Raw genomic sequence first — 23,298 nt, 5'->3', positions numbered from 1 at the left:
TACAAGAATTAGGTGAAACTTCACCCCTAAAGATCCACAGAGATAAGAAAACTGGCTGTTCTGAGTAGGACACATCAGCATCTGTCTACAAGAAAACATGACTAACCAGAGAACTTTTCAGGCTCCTCTCATTGTTCTGTCTGAAGAGAAAGTGCAATGGGAAAAGAAGTGGGTATTGGCTACTTCAATGATCACTTCTTTTGAAGAGGGTCTTTGTACATTAGTATGGCTATATGTAACGAGATGGCATTAGAGATTGTTTCATTTAAATATGTTCAACCCTTACATTGCTGTATTGTTTTCTTGCATTATTTAAATTAGCCACATATACTAATGATATATTCTGTTTAGAAAGCAGGCATAATTGTAGTTATTATCATTATAATATAAACTTATCTTTCTTGTATTGAATATAGGATGACATGGCAAAAAAAAAAGAGGATTTGGAGGCATGTAGACTAGAGATACAGTTTCAGCTCTGCTATTTACTGGACATCTGGTCTTGAACAAATCACTAAACTTCTTCAAGTCTTCTATTTTACTTTCTATAAAATAGAGGGATTAGTGATAACATGTACTCTCATGTTGCGAGAATTAAACTAAAGTATGTAAAGCATTGTCATAGGATTTGAGGCAGAAGATCATTAAAATGTTGATGATAACAGCTACAATTAACTGAAGATACCTGATAATCCAACCACTTGGGTGCCAAGTGCCTTCCATGCATTATCTCCTTGCATCACAATCCTGGGAGGTGGAAACCAGTATATCCCCATTTCACAGATAAGAAAAGCAAGACTCACTGGGCTTAACTTGCCCACAGTTTACACAGCAGAAAGCAGCAGAACTGGGTTGTCAACTCTAGTCTTTCTGAGTCCAGAAGTAGAAAATATAAACACAAATCTGTGCTATGCTCCACATACTAGTATGCTAATTCCTTCACCCTTGGATTTAAGAAAAACTTACACTGTCTAGAACTTTACTCCAAAATAGATTGTGTTATAGCAAGGTTCCAACATATTATCTATCCCCTAACCTGACACAACATTTTCCACTTCCTCCTGATTATTCTCACTGAACAATTCCTCTCTGCCCTTTACCACCTCTTTGTTGGGGGAGGGGATATTCAAGGAGCTCTTTCTCATCTCAATTTCCCTTTATCATCCTTTTTCCCCAAACCATCGATATTTAACATCTTTACCCAGAGGGGTCACCCCTCTAGCCTGGTTCATCATTTCATCATTTTGCTTCCTCCTTCCTCAGACGCTTCTCACTCCATTTGTTGACAACTTCCAGGTACAGGGATGCTTTGAGACGTTGCCATGTTCCAAGAAGTTGCTTGTAGGGCCTCCATTTCTACCCAAGGAGAGTTGCTTCTGATTTCTAAATTCAGCCTCTCGGTGCTTCTATTCTAAATATTCTGAAACTCAGTTTGGTAGTTACAGTGATGATCACAAATGTAAGCTTGCTTGAATTCCAAACAAACGGGGACAAGGAGAGGGCCCAAGGCATTTTTCGGATGAGAAGAAAAGTACATACAAACCAAAGGCCTGTAGATTATCTAATACTACCATTCTGTGTGGGACAAACATTTGAATAGTAATTGCTGGATAGACAGTACGCTCACCCCCCACCCCCACACACACGCATAAATCAAGAAAGTTGAAAATACCCCATAAATTCTGCTGAGCAGTCAAAATGAGACACTAGTTGAAAAAGAAAAAGAGAGTCTGCGTTAGTACACAGTGTTAACATAGGCTTTTTCGAAGAACTCCTTAGAGGAGCAAAATTTCCCACTCCGAAATGTGTCTCTTTGGCTTGAGGATTAATTTAGGCTAATTATTTTTACAAAACAGAAGACTCAGGAAGTTTTTCCTTTTACCCCTCCCCCACCCCCCTTAACCTCTTAAAATAATTTAGATAGAGGGCCTACTCCATGAAGAGAGCTACCACCAGAGATAACTACAAAGTCTGTGAGCTAGGTGTGATAGACTTGGGGAAACTTAGCAAGGCCTACTGGTACTGGTTCACAGTCCTCTCTGCATCCCTTGATTTCTGCACGGCAAAGCAAACACTTGTTTACCACACATTTGCTCTTCCCAAATCCCCATGAATTGTTTTCCTCCTTTTTGAAGTCTCAGACCTCTACCCACTTCTCCCTCCCTTTGAGTTGCATATAAGCCTCAATTGCCTGACTGTCTTTGGGCCTTATAGTCTTATGGAACCCCCGTATGTATGAAATTAAATTGGATTTTCTCTTGTTAATCTATCTCATGTTGATACAATCAGCAGGCCAGCCAGAAAAACCTAGAAGGGTAGAGGAAAATTTTTCTTCCCTGATGCTCCATATATTCTTTGAAGCTACACACAGCAAAGAAATTTTATGGATAGCATAGATATGGCTAAAACCAAAAAAAAAAAAAAAAGAAAAACAAAGAGGAAGGACAGGGGTGACAGAGAGCTGCAGTCCCAAGCTAGAGAATGTCCTAAAAACACAACTTACTAAGCCTCCTGTTAGCTGTCAGATACATTTGACACTCTGTGTTCATTATCTTAAAACAATTGTATAAGAGAGGAATTATTATCCACTTTATAGAGATTAGGAAATTGAGGTACAAACTACTAGCTAGGAATTACTTCTAGTCACAGGATTCAAACACAGATCTACATAATTTCAAGGCCTTTTCTCTTACACACTCTGCTGTCCTCTTAAGAAACAACCTTTGCAGATCCCGCTTCTTTGTTGGAATTACTGCCCAAGCCCTCCCAGCTCTTGTGGCGAGAAATGAGGCCTCCCACTCCAGGGAGAGGTGGCCACACTTAGCAACCTGGAAAGCAAGGTCCAGTGTGTTGTTTTCAGCCACTTTGCTCTTCATAGCCACATAATGTTTAGCTACCATGATCTGATAGTCTTTCTGTGCCAGAAGTGGGAATCCATTTAGATATGCAATTGAGCTTTATTTTTATTTTACGTTTGCCTGCCCCCATCAACACACCCTGCATTGCAAAGCCATAAAGCAAATGTCACATCTAGTAGGCTTTTGGGTATATGAAAATGTCTGTGTTGGTGGGAGAATCTAACTACAGCAAGCAGGAAAAGAGATACTTTCTGTTATGACTCCAAATCTCTTCCCACAATGTGTTGGAGAACCATGATTATTTGGGGATTTTTGGAATTTTTGGAGCAGGAAAAGATCTGTCAATTGCTTATATGTAGAGTGATCATACAATTCATCCAAACTGGAACCCTTCTGCTATAGAAGGGGGATGCTAACTGGACAAGATGTAGAGTCAAACTGTCATAAACTGGGAATTTCCTGGATAAACTTGGAATTTTGGTCCTATCAGTTATTTGTAATTTCACCTCCAAGGAAAGGTGAAGAGTTTTCATCTAAAGAAAAAATTTCAGAGCCAACTTGGGCAAGATTATTTGCAACCCAGGGAGATACTTGATTTGCTGAAAAGAAGATGACAGTTTGCTCAAATTTGGAGCAAAAAAATTGACTCTGGGCATCTGTGTATTATTTGAATAAAAAAAGAAATCTCCATTGCAGTTGACTCAAATCCTTTCAACACTGCATAGGTAACAAAATTTGTAAAATTCTTTTCTCTACTTGTTGTCTCTCCTGATATGCCAGGAATTAACAAGGTTTTCTAAAATTAAGATAATATTATCTCTCCTCACCACCATTCTGCCTATGTATTGGAGCCTTATGCTGGTTTCCTCCAAACCAGTCATTTTAAAATGATTTAAATTAAATTTTATTAGTTAAAAAATACACATAATTGATCCCTTTAACTCCATTTTTTGCCTACAGGAGCATTTCTGGAAACACTATATTTCCTGGTATGAAAAATGTCTGCCAAAGAAAGATCTAAAATGGTTAACATCACTCGAGTTCTATAATCCTATATGTCTAAATCAGTGTGAGTTCCTTAAGAACAAGGGACCTTGTTTTAATTATATTATCTATATTTCCAGAACCCAGCATGGTGATTGACACATGATAAGCAATCCACACACATTATTATATGGAATAATGAATTAATGACTGAGAATTACATTGGCAAACAGATAGGACTTGAACTGGCACATACTTTCTGCAAAAATATCACATAGCAAAAGTTTGAAGATAGAGAGTCCTCTCATCATATCTTAGTTTAATCCACATTATGGATTTTAAGTGACTGGAAAATTCTAGGTATAAAATGCCTAAATTATAGCACATAGCTTAAAGATTCAACCAAATGGATCCACAAAGTCTTCTGGGACCCTGCTAGGTAGATGAATTTATTTGATGGCAACAACTGCAATCATTTCTAATGACCACATTTAATTCTCATACATGATTTCCCTACTCCAGCAGAGTAGGCCCATCTGTGACCACGGCAGGGAGCCCACAGCAGGGTGGCAGGCCGTCCATAGTTTGGCAGAGGTAGGAAGAGATGAGATGGGGGAGCAAATTTGGCTTAACCTACTGCGACAGGCTGCCAAGGCAAGCCAGTCATTCTGTATCAGCAGTCTGAGCCCTCTCAATCCTGAACCTCTTTGCTTCCATTTGTGGCCATTAGCACTCAGGGACTAACAAAAATTGAGAAAGGAAAGGCAATCAGAGCCAGGAAATAAAGGTAAATAAGGAAAGTCATAGAGCTGTTCAGTTGGGAGAAGAAACTGAGAAAAGACATCAAACATGGAGGAATTTCCTGGGTAAAGAATGATGGAGTTTGAAGGTAACAGAGCGCAAACTCCCCATTCTACAGTTGAGGAAACTGAGGTCCAGATAGGGGTAGAGATATGTCCGTTTCTTATAGAATTGCTCTGTGCTGGCACTCTAACAACCTTGCACGTCTTCACATAAACCATGTAGATAAAGCTCAACCACAGGCTGACCCAAGACTTGGTGGAGCACCCTGGGGCCCTCCCAGTCTAGAGGAAGATAGGTAGTCCTGTGAGGAGCTGCTACAAGGCCATTTCTCCCTGCCTCTTGTCATGAGGGGTGCTGTCATGAGGCAGTTTCATCTGCCTGGCTCATTCTGGTGAGGGCTGGGGCTCTCCACTTTGCCCCAGCTTAATGTTGGCAAAGCGCTTAGCTGCAGCATGGAACTGGTTCCTCAGCAACAGGGTGACTCACCACTACTGTTGCCCATCATTTGACTCCTTTTGTTTTCATGTCACGCTGTGAGACAAGGGACGTGGGGAATGAACACGATTGCTGATCTTGCTTTTGCTGTCTATGTAAGTGATAAACTCTGCATCTATCTGGGCTCCTTGTTTTCTTCCCAAGTGAATCTGTCAGCCTGTTTGAGATTTCTAATTTTGGACTATATACTTAAGAGATTAAGCCCTTCTCCCTAAATTCTTAAGAACCTCTATTTCTCTATCTTCTTTAGAGGGCAAGTTCCATGAAGGCAGAGTGAACTCTCTCTAATACTTGTAACACCTGGCAGACAGAAGGCACTCAACAAGCATCTGCTGTTGGAAGTCAGTACAGAGGAGTAGTAAAGAGCTTCGAGGCAGACAGAAACAGATCTAGTAAAAGCTACCATCTACCAGATATGCTGCCCTGGCTGAGTTAAGGAACTTCTCTAAGGCTTACCTGAGATGCCAAGTGAAATAATGTAAGTAAAGCACTTACACTTCATGGCACATAGTAGGCATTCATAAATGTTAAATACAAATACTTCTCCTCATCTTCATACATTACCTCTCTGTTGCACATCATGTTATAATTTCTAAGTGTTTTAGACTCTCACATGTTAACATAGGGCTTATTAGCCCCACTTGATGAATGGCAAAACCAAAGTTCAGGAAGGATAAGTGATTTGTGCACCACTCAAATAGTCAGGGAGAGAGGGAAAAGAATTCATCTAGATAAGAAACAAATATTAATTTTTGAGGTATTTTTGTTTATGATTGTGTAGTGGAAATTTTTCTGTGAAAAATAAGCATTTTCATGTTATAACTGGGAATTTCAAAAAGCTGAGAGGGATCAAATAAGAATATAAGAGTTAACTAGCACTTATACATTGATTCTGAATTCCTCTAGAAGAATATTGAGGGCCAAGCAAGCCAAACACTCCCAAGTGTCCATCTATGGAATGGTGACTGTCTCTAGGCATCAAAGAAAGAAAGAACAGTCTCCATCAGAGCGGCAAAATGGTTAAAATTAGGAGCCTAGTTTACGAAAAAAGAGGCCAGACCCCAAACTTTTCCCAGATCTATTCCCAGACCATGAACCGCCACAATGGAGGCACAGAGGGTGTGTGCACTTTTAAAAAGTTGAAAGACACAGGAAGCACAATGACTGCACAAGGAGACAAACTAAAGAGCTAGGAAGTCTGGAGAGAACCTCCAAAACAATCTTTCAGAGGTGGATCAATTTGGCAACAGAGCTGACTAACCAGCCACCCCCCGATCACATGCTTTGTATCACCACCATTTGTTTGAGTTAATGGTCTACTTTTCAGACTAAATCATTTTCTATTTTTGTTTAATTTTCAGATCCAAGGAGGATCTCAAGTGCTTTACAAAAAAAAAAAGCTCAAATGAAACATAAACCATGGCCATGACTTTCTCAAAAACACCAAGTAAGATGGTGCAGGGATGATTTCTCAGAAGCTCCAAATATTAAACAAACAAATCTGTCTAGTTTCCCTAACTCCAATAAAATAGATGGAAAAAGCAAAGCTGACATAAAGTTTCCTAATTTATATGCTTCCTTCCACACCTTCTACCCGACACACCTCAGGCACCAGACAGCTTGTGTGTCTGCTCCCCAATTGACCAGCAAGCTACTGATAGGAAAACTAAATAACAGCCTTGTCCAATTCCAATGTTTGGAAGAATGCTTTCTTATGCAAGAGAATCCAGATGTTCATAAAATGACCTGCCCTGTTGAGATATTCTTAGAAATTATTAACGTATTCCTTCTCAGGAACAGCAGATCCTTCTTTATGGAAAAAGATAACCCCACTGCCAGCCTCCCTGTCTCTTTGATTGTTATAACAAGTAAGCCTAAGAAGCCTATCTTTATGTCAAATGAAACATGTTACCTATGTGAAGACACTTCAGACACCCGGAAAGATCCTACTGAGCCAAAGCACCTCACTCATCTTTCTCTGAAATTTAAAACATCTAAATGAAGGATTCAAACCTTCATTCAGCTATAAGATAGAAAGCTTAAAACTAATACAGAAATTTCGCTGTTAGGTATAAACATCTGAGACAATGTTTTTTCTGAAAATAAATCATGGGAGTGTTACAAAAAAGAGAGCATACTATGTGGACAAAACACAGACTTTATGATTAGGAAGAAAATAATAGAGATTTCGGGTTGGCCCTTCATTAGCTGTGTAATCTAAGGCAGTCCCTTAAACCTTTCTGAGCTGGGAAGAGAATTTGTACGTACTGGAGAAAATGATTATAACGCCTCCAGCAGAGTCCAAGGAATATAGTGGTGATAATTACTGCGAGAAAGAAGCAGGATCCTGAGGGTTGATGGAAAAAAGGAGACAGAACTGGGGGAAGAGAGATACAGTAGGGAGGAGAGTCTGGAAATGCTATATGACAAATTGTTTATTCCCATCTTTGCCAAAGTCAGCCCTGGATGGGGCGTTCGACCCCTCAATGAGCCTCAGAGGTCTTGGCGGTCCCACATCATTTAGCTGAAGGAAAGTTTATCCAAGTAAAATTGTCCTAATTGATTTCATTACACTCTGTGACAGTGACCTTCCTTCCCTTGTGTTGAGTTTTTAATATTCATCTTTATTAATTTTACCACATGAGGTATTCTGGATCTGAGACAGATTTTTTCCTTAGTTACTTCACAGTAATGAATGTGTGTCACCCCTCCCTCTCCCACTTTTTACCCCAGTCCTTACTCCTGTGGTGACAAGATTAGAGCCAATGAACATTTTTCCTACACGGGTGGCCAGACACCCCAAAGGGGAAGGATAAGCAAGAAATTATTTTTCTCTGCTTTTAAAAGGGGAGGAGGAAGTTATATCCCACCCCTCCTGAAGGGTCTCCTTGGAAATGTAATGGCCTAGAATCCTAACTCCAGCCCTTTGGGGTATGTAAAGAAAATCTCTCCAGGAGCCAGACACCCACAAAAGTCTTGGCTTTTGCGACATAAAGATGTCTCTGAGTTCCCAGGCCTCCTTTTACCTTAAACTATAATACCTAGGAAGTTAGCTCTCCAGTCTACCCTGTCCCTTCAGAGCTCACCAAGGTACCCAGACCTGGAGGAAGCCTTTTGGATTTGAGGGACATAAGAAAAGCTTTAAACACATGACTACATGTGTGATCAGTATGATATACGAAAATGTTTATAGGAGAAGTGAAAGCAAACATTCTTGAACTTCATAGTATATATGTTTCCGTGGCTCAGGAGGTTAGGGCTTTTTATAGGAACACAGAAATTCAGGGAAGTTTTGTTTCCCAAAACTTCCCTTCTTTAAGTTTTACGTAGTTGCCAATATTTTGGAGATTTGCTGTGTCAGATCCAGCACCCAGGTGTTATGAGAGGGAAATCTAATATGAAGACAGGGGTAGCTAAGTTAGTTTCCATTGCCACGGGAAAACAAATTTGAAGATTAGTTTCTGTAAAATTGAAGACAAAGTTGCTAAACAAGAGTGTATCCAAATGGCAGTTTGGAAGAGCTTCTAATGGCCAATAGTAGAGCAAAAACATACATTCTATTCCATGATCAATTCAAAGTAATTCATGGGCATTTGCAATCTCATCCTCACCTCTTACAAAGGTTCTATGTCATCCCAGAGGATTCTAAAACAACTCTCATTATTATGATCTAGTAGATAACAATTATAGTACAGATATTAAGGATTTGGGTTTCAGAGTCAGAGAATACAGGTTCAAATTAGAATGTCAACTGCTCACTACCTAAGTGACCTCTAGCAAGTCATTGAACTTCTGTAATTGTCAGTGAAATACCTAAGAAAAAGGTGAAATAATAATGTTATATTGTGAAGGTTAAGTGTAATAATGAATGCAAACAACTTAGCACACTACGGGAGGATAGTAAGAACACAGTTAAGATTAGCTTTTATCATTCTCACTAAAACATGATGTGCAGGTATTAGGGGTTGAAAGGAGTGACCATAGACAAAAGATACTTATCCAGGGAGCCAAGACCAGGACAACAACAGCAGCAACAAAAAAACAACTTTCTTTTTCAAATTTCTGGGTTTTGCTCATTCATTAAAGAAAAGTTAAGCCATTTTGGTGCTTAGTCATTCTTCAAGATCTTTTTAAAGGAAATGTTGAAATATCTCAACTGTTCCCACTAACTTCAAAAGACAAAATATTTGGCTTCCGGCTTCAACTGTGACAGTAAAGAACACAGAAGTTGTCACCCCTGTATTTACAGCTAGGTGAACAAACTGAAAATCAACTACTTTTCTTGGGTCCATCAGAAAGTTGAAGTCACAAGGCAAACAACCATCCTAAAAGCTGGAGATGCAGTATCTGGGATGTGCTTACCTGGAGCAGAAACTTCTGGGGCCGTGAACTGGTAGGAACACTTAAATGGTAATTTTGACAAATACTGGGAACCTAAACATAGACTACCTTGAGAATGAGAAACTCCTGGTGGACTCAGTCTTGGGGGAGTCCACACACTTTCACAGGCTTTTCCACCAGGAACCTCGCAGAGTTCTCACAGTGAGGATCCAAGAAATGTTCCTTCTTGGCTGGGCTGGGGACGAGGAAGTGTACCACTTTGGAATACATGCAGAACCTTCTCCATAACAAAAGCTTACTCCCCAGGGAAAAAGATTCTGCCATGGTGCAATTCTGAAACCTAATCTCAGTTGGGGGAAGAGAATCCCTCCTCCTCACGTCAGTTCCTTCCAGGCTTCTTATCTCATTGAAGAGGGTGAAAGAGCATAGTCAACAGGGGAAATATATTCAAATAAATGAATACCGCAGGCGGAGAAAGCAGTGGGAAGCAGGGGGAAAAGGCTACACTACTGAATACCAATGTAAAAACATTTGTGAAAATCACAGCCCTGGGGCACAGGCCCACTAAAATGCTGAGAATTAACCTAAGGCTATAGACTGTACTCCTCCCCAATACCTTGCCATGACCCCTACAAAGTTCAAGGATGACAACAGTGGACCACAGCTGAAAGAATTGCAAGATAAGGACTCTCTCTGACTAGAGGTCATAGGAAACCCCACACTCAATGGGAGGAAAAAAACAAAGACACCAGAGGAATGTGAAACCTCTGGCACCTACAGCTATAACAAGCATTAAACATAGCCAACTCCTAACCATATTAACATAAATCCTCATGTTATAGGCCTATTTACATCACATTGTATTACCCAATACAACATGCTCAGATATCAACAAAAATCACAAGCCATGCCAAAAAGTAAGAAAAAACACACTCTGAAATGCTCATCATCAGTATATTTAACACAGCCAAGGAAAGGCTCAGTGAGCTTGAAGATAGGTCAATAGACTCTTAACAATCTGAAATGAAAAGAGGAAAGAAAGAAGAAAACTAAATAAAATAATACATCGAAGAATTTTGGATAATAGCAAAAGATGTAACATATGTGTGTCGACGAAAATAATCCATAACCAATCTTTAAATGAAAATTTAGGTGAGTTTATTCTGAGCTTAAATCTGAGGATTATAACCCTGGAGAGTCTTTCCACAAAGGAACAGAGCACTCCAAAGAAGTGGGGGTATAAGGGTGGTTATATACCTTCAAAGAGGGTGTTTCACATATGATTGAAAGGTCCCTCCCACAATAGTCACAAGATTGCCTTGTCGGCACAGCACTTGATGGACACAGCAGGTAGTGGGTCTGCTGTCTTGGTGGGCGTAGCAGGAGGCAAGTCTATTGTCTCCAGCTGGGTGGTCACAGGTGCGCGCAGCAATCAGCTTCTAGCCTAAGGAAAGATATTTAATCCTTAAGGAGACGCCAATGTTGGGAGGGGGAGGGAAGTTGCATCTTTATCTCAAGGGCCTTTGCTCTTGCCATAGGGAATCTCTAAAGCAGATATACAATGCATGCTCAATGGCCTCGGTCAGGCCCTTTTGGAAAGACAAGGTCAGGCCGAATTAGGTTTACACCAAATGGCTTCCTCATATATTCCAATATATCCTATTACTTGCCATTTTTATTTGTCATGTATAATCGATGCTATGGACCTTATTGAAACCAGTGTTCCTCAGACAAATGGCTGATTGTAGAGCTGGGACAGGAAATACACAAAATGAGCCTAGAGCATTGTGTAATGCCAGAAAGTAAGGAACACACATAACAGGAGCATTTCAAAGAGACACAAAGCCAACCAGAAGGAGCTCCCAGTGGTCAAAGTTGAAGCAATTGGAGAACAAAATTAAGTAGCATTGGATTATAAGCCAAAGTATAAAATAAACATCCATAAATCCATACTTACACAAATGAATGATTGTATAAATAATTAATGGATCGAATAGACAAATCTCCCATCAGAAGGATTCCAAATAATTTTTGCAAGTACTTTGCCCTCAAGGAGGTAGAATATAAGTCCCCTCTCCTTAAGTGTGGGCAGCACATGGTGACTTCCTTCTTTCTAAAGCGTACAGCATGGAAAGAGGAGGAAAAAAGTACTTTAACAGTGGAGATATTTGACAAACACTCATTTACCAGGTCATGATTAACATCCAGAGCAATAGGATATATTGATAGAATATATCCTTGATATGATATAATGAGAATGGCATTTTACTTCTGTGGCTTCCTCCCAAAACCCATATTCATAAACTAGTCATAAGAAAAACATCACACAAACCTCAATTGAGGGACATTCTACAAAATACCAGACCAATACTCCTCACAGCTTTCAAAGTCAAAAAAAAAAAAGGAAAGTCTGAACAACTGTCATAGTCACAAGAGGAGCCTCAGGACACACGATGACTAAATGACATGTGGTATCCTGGAACAGAAAAACAGAATTCATTAGAAACTAAGGAACTCTGAATAAAGTATGGCATTTAGTTAATAATAAAGTAAAAATATTGTGCGTTAATTGTGACAAATTCTCCATACAAATACAAGATGTGAGTAACAGGGAAAACTAGGTTTGGAGTATATAAGAAGTATGCACTATCTTCACAAATTTTCTATAAATCTAAATATGTTCTTAAATAAAATTTAATAAAAAAATAAAATGTTTCCTAACATTGACATTTTATTCCTAAACATATACACAATGGAAATGTGTTGAAAATTAACATTCGTATTGGGACCTCATTTCCCTTGCTGAGTAGCGTGTCAATTGTGGTTGCTTCTTGACAAGCACGATTACTCCCCAGTTATTCATACATTGAAACAGGCAATCAGCCCCATTAAACCAGACAGCAGCTCAGTCAAGAATATAAAATTAAAATTTATCTGAAGGGAGAGGAAATTGCCAAATTTGGTTCCCTGTTGTATCACTGATATGCTATGAAATTAAGACAATGTCCTCTAGCCTTGTGTTTATTAACTGCAATACCAGGTAAGAAAACTCCAGGGTTCCACCTACTCAGAAGCCAAGACAAGACGCAGAACCAACAAACGAGGGCAAAGAATCCCAGGCCAGGATTGCCAGGAACTATATCCAGGAAGGGGAGGGGAAAAGGCCAGATGGAGAACTCTACAAAAACAGTTTATAAAATAAAAGGACACGTCGAATCAGAATCTTATCTTTAGAACACATTGCTTTGTTTTGTTCTTTTTGAACAATGGTATATATTCCTTTTAAAGAATTCAAACCACCACCACCCCCAAATTCAAAGAAAAATATATAACATCATACTTAATCCCACATTCAGTGATAATGATTGTTAACCCTTTGAATACCCTCAGACATCTCTCTGTACTTGGGAGTACATGTAGGGGATTATACACATGCTATTTTTTTTTTTTTCTGCTTTGTAAAGCAACAATGACCCATGAGCATCTTTCCAGATCAATAAGTAAAATTCTGCATTATGGTTTTTATTGGATTGATAATATTCCATTACTTCATGCATCCTAATTTATTTGTGAAATCTTATTCTAGGAAATTTAGTTTGTTTTGACATTAAAATCTACACCAAGCACATAAATATTTTGTACTTTTGTAATCTCCTTGGCATAAACAGTTAGCCTTTGCCACAAGTAGTAAAATGGTGTAGTAAAAAAGCACTAGATTAGGAATCAAGAGACCTAAATTCTAATATTCTGTAGATATATATATAGGTAAGAATTTTCTTCTTAATAATGTTGAATCTTATAACGTATAAACAAGAAATGTCTCTCACTTATTTAATAGTTCTTTAATTTCTCTAGGCAAAGTTTTGTAGTATTCAGTGTACAAGGCTTACACCTCTTATGTTAAAGTTATTCCTATATGTTTTATTCTTTTTGATTAGAACTGCTGTCTTAATTTCACTTTTGAATTGTTCATTACTAGTAGACATACAATTAATATTTCATGTTGATCTTATATGCTGCAAATTTATTGAACTCCTTTATTACTATCATAGATTTGGGGGGTTTTATTTTGATAGGTTCAGTAGGCTTTTCCTATATAAAGTATGACGTCATTTGCGAATAAAAACAGTTTTACCTCTTCCTTTCCTAAGTGGACATCTTTATCCGTCTACCTGTCTATCTGATTTTCATTTATTTGCCTTATAGTACAGGCTAGCTGCTCCAGTAAAATAGGGAGCAGATGTGGCAAGAATGGGTATTCTTGCCTTATTCACAGTTTTAAGGGGAAAGCATTCATTCTAATAACATTGAGTATGACAAGAGCTGTAAGTTTCTAATATATACCCTTTATCAGGTTGAAGACCTTTCTTTTATACCTAGTTTGTTGAGACTTTTTATCATTAACGTGTTTTTGATTTTGTCATTCTTGAGCTAATCATGTTTTTGTCATTCACCCTATTAATATGGTTTATTACATTAATTGACATTCAAATGTTAAACTAACTTTGCCTTCTTGTTATAAATTCCACTTGATCAGAGTGTGTTAGTCTTTTTGTGTTTTGTTGGGCTTGATTTACTAATACTCGGCCTAAGACTTTTGCATGTATGTTCAAGAGGGGTTATCATTCCATAATTTTTAGTTCCTATAGTGTCTTTATTTAGCTTTAGTATCGGTAATACTGGCAACATAGAATGAATTTAAACATGTTCTCTCATTCTATTTTTTCTGACTGAGCTAGTAAAGCATTCACATATTTTTTCTTTAAATATTTGATGCAATCCAATCAATGAAATCCTCTAGGTCTGGGCTTTGCTTTGTAGGAAGATTTATAATTACTGATTCGTTTTTCTTACTTGTTAGAAGTCAACTCAGATCTTTTTTTCTTAGTTTCATAATTTGCGTCTCTTAGACATTTGTCTATTTCATCTAAATCATCTAATTTTGGGTATAAAGTTGTTCGTAAAATTTCCTTATAGTCCTTTTAAATTTTGTGGGATTGGTAATGACAGCTCCTCTTTCATTTCTGATTTGGCATTTTTTTATTTCTCTCTATTTTTCTTTGTCTCTCTAGGTCAAGCTTTGTCAATTTTGTTGATTCTTTTTAAAGAACCGACTCTCCCAAATTTCTTTCCAGACCTCCAATGTGGAGTTAGCTCGACTGAGAGTTACACTAGCCCAGGGAATGTTTCTGATGTTTGCGCATGGCTTTGCATATTTGCATGTGAGGGGTCACTGAAAGTAACAGAGATGGGGCCCACGGAGTTTATCATGAATCAGGTCCTCGGATTACTTGGTTGGGCTCCAACTGAGCTCTTTTTTGTTCCACTCATATGGTAACAAGAACGATTAATAACAAAATCTTCTCCTCATTTTGTCAATTGCTTGTATGACCATCATACAGTTTATATAGCTTTTTCTCTAAATTTACTAATACAATTTGATTTATTTCTTGTTGCCAACTTCGATCTTTTCCCCTCAATTTGTACAATTCATTTCACTTTTGATCATTCTAACCCACTAAATATTTTTGTTTGGAGGTAAAACACAATTTCTGATCATTCTCTTTGTATCTCCTCCACATCTATAAAACAATTTTAGCTTCTACCTTTATCACATAAATGATCTAACAACTAAGCCTTCTAAAGCCTGAAGCCCTCTCTAACCATTTCCAAAATGGCTGCTCGAAACATGTTTCCATACTCTATCATAACATTAAAGGATTTCGCTTCTAATAGCATATATATTGAGAAAATCTGTGGATTGCACAGCTTGAAAAATATTAAGGGTGCTAACAAAACTGGCCAACATGAGAGTATAAATCATATGAAGATATACTAGAGGGTCAAGATGTCTTAGGTAAAAATGGTATAAACAAGATGATCAATTTCTAATATAAGAAGTTTTTTTAGTTAGAAATTTTGAGCTAGAATGAACTTTAATCTAATCCAAAAAATTTTTGATATCCACAGGCATACATCCCCCATGGAAGTCCAGATGATTATCCTAAGACCAATTTGAGGTAGTAGAAGGCCCATTTCAATTCACTCTAACAAGAAAATTTGTATAACTCAGAATTATTCCCAAATGAAATAAATCAATTTGTCACTAGAAATATTTCATGGGAGATTGGATGACATTGGTCAGGGATGTTGAAGGAAAGGTTTCTACACTGGATGAACACATGGGTTTAATGACTTTCAAGGCCATCCCATATCACAGAATGGAGAATATTTCAGCAAGAAGTTGCACTGTTCCCTGCTTGCTTCCTCGAAGCTTAGGAGTGTGGGAACCTCTTACTGGAGGTAGAGTATCTATCTTACGATATTCAGTTAGAGCTCCCGAATACCAGAGACATCACATAGTAATAGCAAAAGCAAAGAAGACTAGCCCAAGAGCCAGAAGATTATATCATGTCTCTGGACCTCAGCTATCTCTCGGGAATATGGGAATAATAACAGCAGTAATCATTAAAATTGCCTTATTTTCTTTTCAAGATTATTGCCAAAACACTCTTAAAACTATAAAATGGGATTTTAAAATATAAGAGATTATAATTTCACAACTTTTCCAGAAGTCACTGCAATGGAAAATATTTCTACTGTTTCTACTAAGTTCATTTACAGAGACCCAGTCTTCCAACAAGCAACAAGACCACTTTCCTACACCAAATGATAAATCTGTAGTTCCCCAAACCTCACAAATGCTGAGTTTATGGAACACAATGCGTCAGCCGATACACAGATTACATTTGCTTCCAAACAGAGAACAATCAAAAGGAAAAGTCCACTTTCACTAGCTGCTGCAATCCATTGTTGGCTCTAAATTTCTCTACAACATCTGCAAAAGTGATAAACCAATTATGGAAGCCATCTGGAACAGAGCAAAGAGGAAGATTTATTTTAAAAAGGTTCTGCTCTGAATAGCTGGCACTGTAATAGGTAACATGTGAGAAGAACAAAGATATTAAGGAGCCCATTATCATTAGGGAGGGAGGAAAGAGATTTGCATAAAGAAAATCAAGATTGTTTATTACCAACTATGATGGAGGCATATGACAATTCACTGCTGAAACAGACTGAACATCCATCCCCACTGCTTCCTGAGCCAAGCCAGGGCTCTCAGCTCATTCACCGTGAGAAACTGGTCACCCCAATGGACTGAATGGAGCCAGATAGCTGGCGACTCACTCGGATGCCTTGGGCAAATTACTCCAGTGTCCTTGGGACAGTGGAATCATCAATGAAAATCAGAATTTCTTTGGCCACAAGTTACACCACAGGGCCACAGATTATTGAAGGAACACAGCAAGTGGATGGCTTCAAGGCCGAACCAACCAACCGCTGCCAGTTCCAACCCAACTTCACCCATCCAGAGGCACAGCTGATCCAGGAAAAATGACACTATGTGTTTTTTCACTTGCAGGACATTTTGGGTGTTAAACTCTAAAACTTATAAGAACATTCTTTGTCAATTTAACAAGTTTTGCTAAGTACTCATAATCTTTGATGCAGAAATCTTTTTCCTGGATATTTATCCTAAAAATTATGTTTTTAAAAAAGCATGAAGCCATGAATTCAAAGATATACAGTAACATTTTGAAATAGCAATTATAATCAAAGAAAACATCTAATAATTTACTTATTGTCTTAAATAAAGTTGTGTTTTCACATTCATCATCTCCCTTAAGAATCACAACAACCTGGAGGGAGATGAGGGTGGGTATTTTATTTACCAATGAGAAAATTGTCAGACTCGGTGACCTATCGAAGGTCACACAGCTGTTATTGCGCTACTCTGATTTGGCTGCTTTAGCGCCATTGTAACTTTGCGGCACTCCTGCCACAAAGATCAATGGAAGATCAATAATTCACAGGGCAACTAACTGAGCAGGGCAAAGGAATGGATACATTGAAAAACAATCAGTTTCCTAGGAAGTACTCCTAAAGGTCCTGAGAGAGATGCGACCCAACCAGCATTGTCATAATTATCCCTCCAAATATAATATTCAGATTTGAAATGCATGTCCATTAGCTTCTTGTAAAATACAGATAAACACATGTCTTCCCAAACTACTTGCTGAGCACACTAACATGCATTTTCCCCAAATGTAACGAATGACATACTTAGACCATCAGCAAGTGAAGCCATCAGTAAAAGCTATTCAAGCACAGAAAGCAATGAATCAGCTAGTAGCTTTGACAAATCTGCAGTATTCGGTATAGACTTCCAGTTTATTCTTTCAGAATAAACAACTTCAGGGAGGTGACTATATATAAGGTCACAGAGCAGAGTGAACAGTCAAAATAAGCAACTGGCAGTGCTCTCAAGGAACAGCAGATGTTTGCTGGTGAGCTGGGGTCCTTGGCTTTAATTCATAGAGGAAAATGATCTCTTGAAATGAGAGAAGCCCAGTATTATCAGTCACTTTTGTGGAATCTCTGCACATCCAGGAAAGGAACTGGGTGTGAAGGCCAGCTGCGTTCTGTGTGAGGTGGCGGGGAGGTGCCATCTCGTTCTTCTTCTTGGCCTGCTGGTGGTAACTCGTTCTTTCTAAAAGTCCTCTGGAAAATAGGGATGGAATCCAGGGACGCTCAAGAAAGTCTGTTCAATTGGGAAATGGGGACATTGGTAACTGGAGAGTGGGGAAGGGGAGAAGAAAATTTTCCTAAATTCTTAACATGGCTTTTTTTAACATTAAAAAAACAAGATTATGAAATGAAAAAAATAATTAATCTCCTAAAAAAATTAATGACATAAACTACATTTTTATTCTTCAAAACAAGTGTTTATATGTTCAATTCTTCAAAACAATGTTTACAGAAGACATACAGATGTGAGTTCAAATCTTTACAGTTACTTAACAGTTGCGTGTGCGCATCTGTATATGTATATGTGTATATGCATATATGTGCATCTATATATGTATATATATGTATGTATATGTGTGTATACATATATGGGTGTTTTTAATTAGGGTCTTTTGTTCTTAAGTAATAGTAAACACTGTAAGCAAATAGGAAAGGATATGGATGTCTTCCCAACTGGAGTCTGTGGCATCAAGATATCTCAGTTTTTGGTGGGCTCCGTGCAGTTTATGTGGGGGACATGCCCGTATTCTCAACTCCCTAAGGGCAGTCTCATTGAGTTGAGGTGTTGAAGTGAGCCTTGTTATACCACTCAAGGCTAAATGGACAACTTCAGGACCTTGGGGCATTGCCATTCCATGGATTTGCATGACACTTAGGCAGCAGTACATGTGTCAATATCTTCTACACCTCTGTTCACATATTCTTACAGTGATAACTTCTTCACTTAAGCTAATGTGCAGGAGCTCAATCATTTGTATTCAGTCTAAGAACTCTGACAGGCACCTGTCCATAACCACTGCCAACTTGCAGTGTTTGGATGTTTTGATTCAAATTACAAAATTCCTAAGAGAAACAATATGATTGGTTTAGCCGAGAACAAATATGCTCCCCTATTCCCATCCATAGTGACCAGGTATGACACATAGAATACAAATATAGCTGCTGTCCTATCTTTCCTTGAACAATCTAGAAAACAGGAGAGCTCATTAGGACCTGGGAAGATGCCTTAAAAGAAAAAAATTACCAAAATTATTGACTTTCTCTGTCTGTGCCAGTTTCTCTAAAATGGAGAAAATTACACCTATCATCCACCATATCTGCTTTATTATTTTTTCAAAGCCTCTAAATCTGCTAGATATTTTATTTACTATTATAAAAGTCCTCTGTTTTCCTCCAATGGAATGTAAGCTTTGTGAAAGGACAGCTTTTGGTCTGATGGTTTCACTGCTGAATTTCCAGGGCCTTAAGAAATGTCTGTCACAAAGTAGGTGCCCGTAAATATATGGAAAGATAACGGAATGATTCAGTGTTATGAGGAAGAAATGAGATAAGCTAAGCAATCTATTTGCCATTATATAGGATGAGCAATAAATAGTGGCTATTAATATTCTTATATTCAACATTTCCAAAATATTTTGCACCCTTACAAAATAACAGAAATAGTTAACCTGTTATAATAAGTTATACGATAATAGATCTTCTTAATGAATAACGAAATAAGATCTATTATTTATCATGCACAGTCCAAAATGTATTACATGAATTAACTCATTCAAGCTCCACCGCAACTTTACGTGATAGGCAAAATGTTATCTCCGTCTCCTAAGTGAGCAGATTCCAGTGACGTAATTTGCCCGAGGTCACTCAACTACCAAGTGGCAGTGCTGGGATTTGAATCAGTCTGGTTAGCCTCTCCCAAGGCTAAAACTGCAGGAAGTAGATGGGAAAAGGATAGACAAGACAGAATGGGTGGAAATTTTAGGAGTTGAAAAGGTGGGACCTTGTACCTAAAATAACAATAAAAGAGACAATAGGAAAACATATTAGAAGAAAGATCAGAGTATATTTCACAGAAGAAAAAAGATTGAACGAACAATCCCTGTTGTTACTGCTTATTGATAAGTGAAGAAACCAAGATTCAGAAGGTTATATGTAATATGATCTCATTTAAATGCCAGACTTTAAAAGGTTCATTAACATCATTTTGATTTGAAAGACCTACAAGCCAGTGAGAGTTCAGGTCAGTTGTATTTTTTCCCTCTTGTTAACATTGACTTTCTATAGGCATTCTGACTCAACTTATCTGAGCTAACATACTGAAAGCTCAGTGAACCTTATTCACAGATAGTGAATAAGAATGAGGCAGGCTGAGTAGTATCAATGGGGACTGGTAGGGACTGTAGAGAACTGAAAAGATCACACTCATGAGGGCTTTTCAGCTCCAGTAATCATTAGAGGAATTCAAGGCCAATAGTGCCAGATCTCCCATTTTTTAAGGTATGATAGTAACTGCATTTTTAAATGAAATGTTGATTTTTAAATGAGAGTAACAAATTAACATAACACAAACACTACCTAGGAAAAAAGTTAGTCAAATGTTTTTTTTTTTAGATTTTATTTTTCCTTTTTCTCCCAAAGCCCCCCAGTACATAGTTGTATATTTTTAGTTGTGGATCCTTCCAGTTGTGGAATGTGGGATGCCACCTCAGCATGGCTCGAGGAACAGTGCCATGTCTGTGCCCAGGATCCGAACTAGCGAAATCCAGGGCCGCCAAAGCAGAACACGCAAACTTAACCACTAGGCCATGGGGCCGGCCCCAAAAAGTTAGTCAAATTTATCCAAGTCCTGGTAGTTTTTGCTTCCATGAGCCATAGACTCTTGAACAGATTATCTTCTGCTTCCTTTCTCTTTTCTTACAGCCCTCATCACCATGTTGGGTTCACTGGAGGCCCCAAGAAAGCTGACTAGCCCGACAAGCTCAGAAATTGGCTGCCCCCGTCCTAGAACAGAGCAAAGCCTACCACAGCCACCAAATGAGAATAAACCATTGTGTTGCATCCTTGCATTCTGCCTCAGTCAAGGGGCCAGTTGGCATTCCATCTTACTTCCCCCAATGTGTTCTGCCAACTGGGCGGAAGTTATTTTGTCGCTACACTCCACTCACCAGCTGACCCTCCACCACTATATACATGTTTACCTGTTTGACCAGACTCAAACTGTGAAAAACCCAGAAAAACATTGCTTTCCCATAGGTAGTGGTGTTTTAAAACTAATAGACATTCAATTGGGCAAAAATAACAAAAAGAGAACCATTTAAAAAGTCTAAGTATTGATGAAAGCAATGGGAAACAGGTTAGCTCGTAAACTCCACTGGGAGCATGTATCAGAAATGCCATAGAGGAACACGGTCCCCAACTACACATTAAAATGCAAAATACATGTACCTTCTAATGCAGGGAAGTTAAAAGAAGGGAACAAAAGACTCTGAAAATGACTGGCATTTAGACATAGTGTAAAGAAATGATTCTAGTCCTTTATAAGAATAGGTTTCAATAGGAAAATTAGAAAGGAGGAAATGGGCATCAAGACCTGAGGTGGGATGAATGGAGTAAGTAAACTGGGATGAAGTAGGATCTTGGGGCCACCAGTGGTTCAAGAAAGCAAATGCAATCAACTGAGAACTAGATTCTGTGCGCTGTGAATTGTTCTCACAATCACACGGAGATGTTCTTTCCACAGAGGTAAAAACTGGGCTCAGAAAGTTCGTGATTCTCAACTACTTTTCTGGCATACATATGACTAAATGATTGAAAATGAACATATCAGGAAGGGTGAATTGTTGGCAGTGAGTCTTCATGGGGATAGGAGGGTGTTAGACAAACTGCCCTTAGAGTCATCTCAGGTTGCAGGGTTGTAGTGGAAAACAGCTTGGAAAAGACCCCCAGGTATTCTAATTAGTACCCCGTTTTCCTCCTATGAGAATGTCTAAAGTTTAGTTGGCTTTAGCCCTGATCATTCTGAGCCTGGTTCCAGTCTTCTTTGCACCGCTAGCAGTGGACGGAAGAATCAGAAAATCAGTTGACTGTACTTGTGAAAATTCAGCATTTAATTTAATAATGTACCCATTTATCCATCTTCATTAGTACACCCAATAACCATGGGCAAGAAAGAATAAACGCAATCATAATTTATCACCTTGTCAGGTTCAACAAACACCATAATGTGCTAACAGTCTCTAATGAAGACATAAAATATCATAAGTTATTAGATTCATGAATGCATGCTCTGAAGGGTTCAGAACATCTTTATGGGCTCATTTGTTGCATGTTTTTTCTCCAGTGCAAAATGAAAAGTCTGTAACGGAGCACCAGTCAATGGGACTCCAGTGGTGAAAGAGAATTGTGTTAAAATATATACAAAAGTGGGAAAAAGAAATATTTTGATCATAGCTAGTGGCTTGGAACTAGTAAGGAGATTATACTATTAGCCAAGGGAAAGCTTCTATTGCGCACTTGCTCTGTGGAGTTGGCGCTATTCCAGGGGATTGCTGCAGGGTTGGCTACTTATTTGTGAGTTTCCCTATGGCCCTTGCATTTGAGGGCTGGAGGCCTATAGCTGAATTTAAAGTGCTTTTGTTGTTGCCCTTTTTCAAATGTCTATTTGTAAGTTATTCCCTGCCTGCTTGCAGAGAAGGACCAGAATGTTTTAAAGCACGCTTCCTCCTGTACAAAGCTATGTTCTACCACTGACCCAGGCAGGGGAGAGGGAGAGTTGCTCTGTTCCTTCTACCTGGGGCAGCTATGGGGCTGTGGCGGGAGGGTGGGCAGGGCAGGTGGGGAACAGGAATGGAAAATTGTCAGTTCTGATTCAAAACTAAAAACTCATTGCAGGTAATTGTTGCATATTTGCTTATTAAAAATCCTTTCTAAACTACTCTAAAGTTGGGCACACACTCAACCAGGAATCTCAGAATCACCTGAAAATCTTGTTAAAATAGGAACTTCCCAGGCCCCACATCCAAGAATCAGTCAGTGGGCCTGGAATGAGGCTTAGGAATCTGAGGGGAGACGAGTAGGCTAGATCGACGTTTTGAGAAGCAGTATAATGAACAGTATTCCTCAAATGATTGATTAATGTCCATTTCATAATGTGTTGTTCAAACAGCATCGCCTATTCCTTTTTCCCACTGACACCTACTCCCACCCCACCCTACTCCCCTTTTAATCACCTCCTATTTACCCCATTGTTGAGGAAGGGATTCCCACATTCTCACCCTACCATTTTGGGGTTGACCAAATATATGGCACCTAACACTGGACAGGTGAGGCTAATAGCAATTTATTAACCACTTATACTCACAGCCCAAAGGAGGAAGTCACTGCATGCCACCCACAAGGAGGCCACAGGGGTTTTGCTCTCAGGAAAAGGTAAACAGCCAGGGGCTGT

The sequence above is a fragment of the Equus asinus genome, chromosome 2, assembly GCF_041296235.1.
Source record: "Equus asinus isolate D_3611 breed Donkey chromosome 2, EquAss-T2T_v2, whole genome shotgun sequence".
Taxonomy (NCBI): Eukaryota; Metazoa; Chordata; class Mammalia; order Perissodactyla; family Equidae; genus Equus; species Equus asinus.
The sequence above is the reverse complement of the archived record's forward strand: the minus strand, read 5'-3'. Positions refer to the sequence as shown.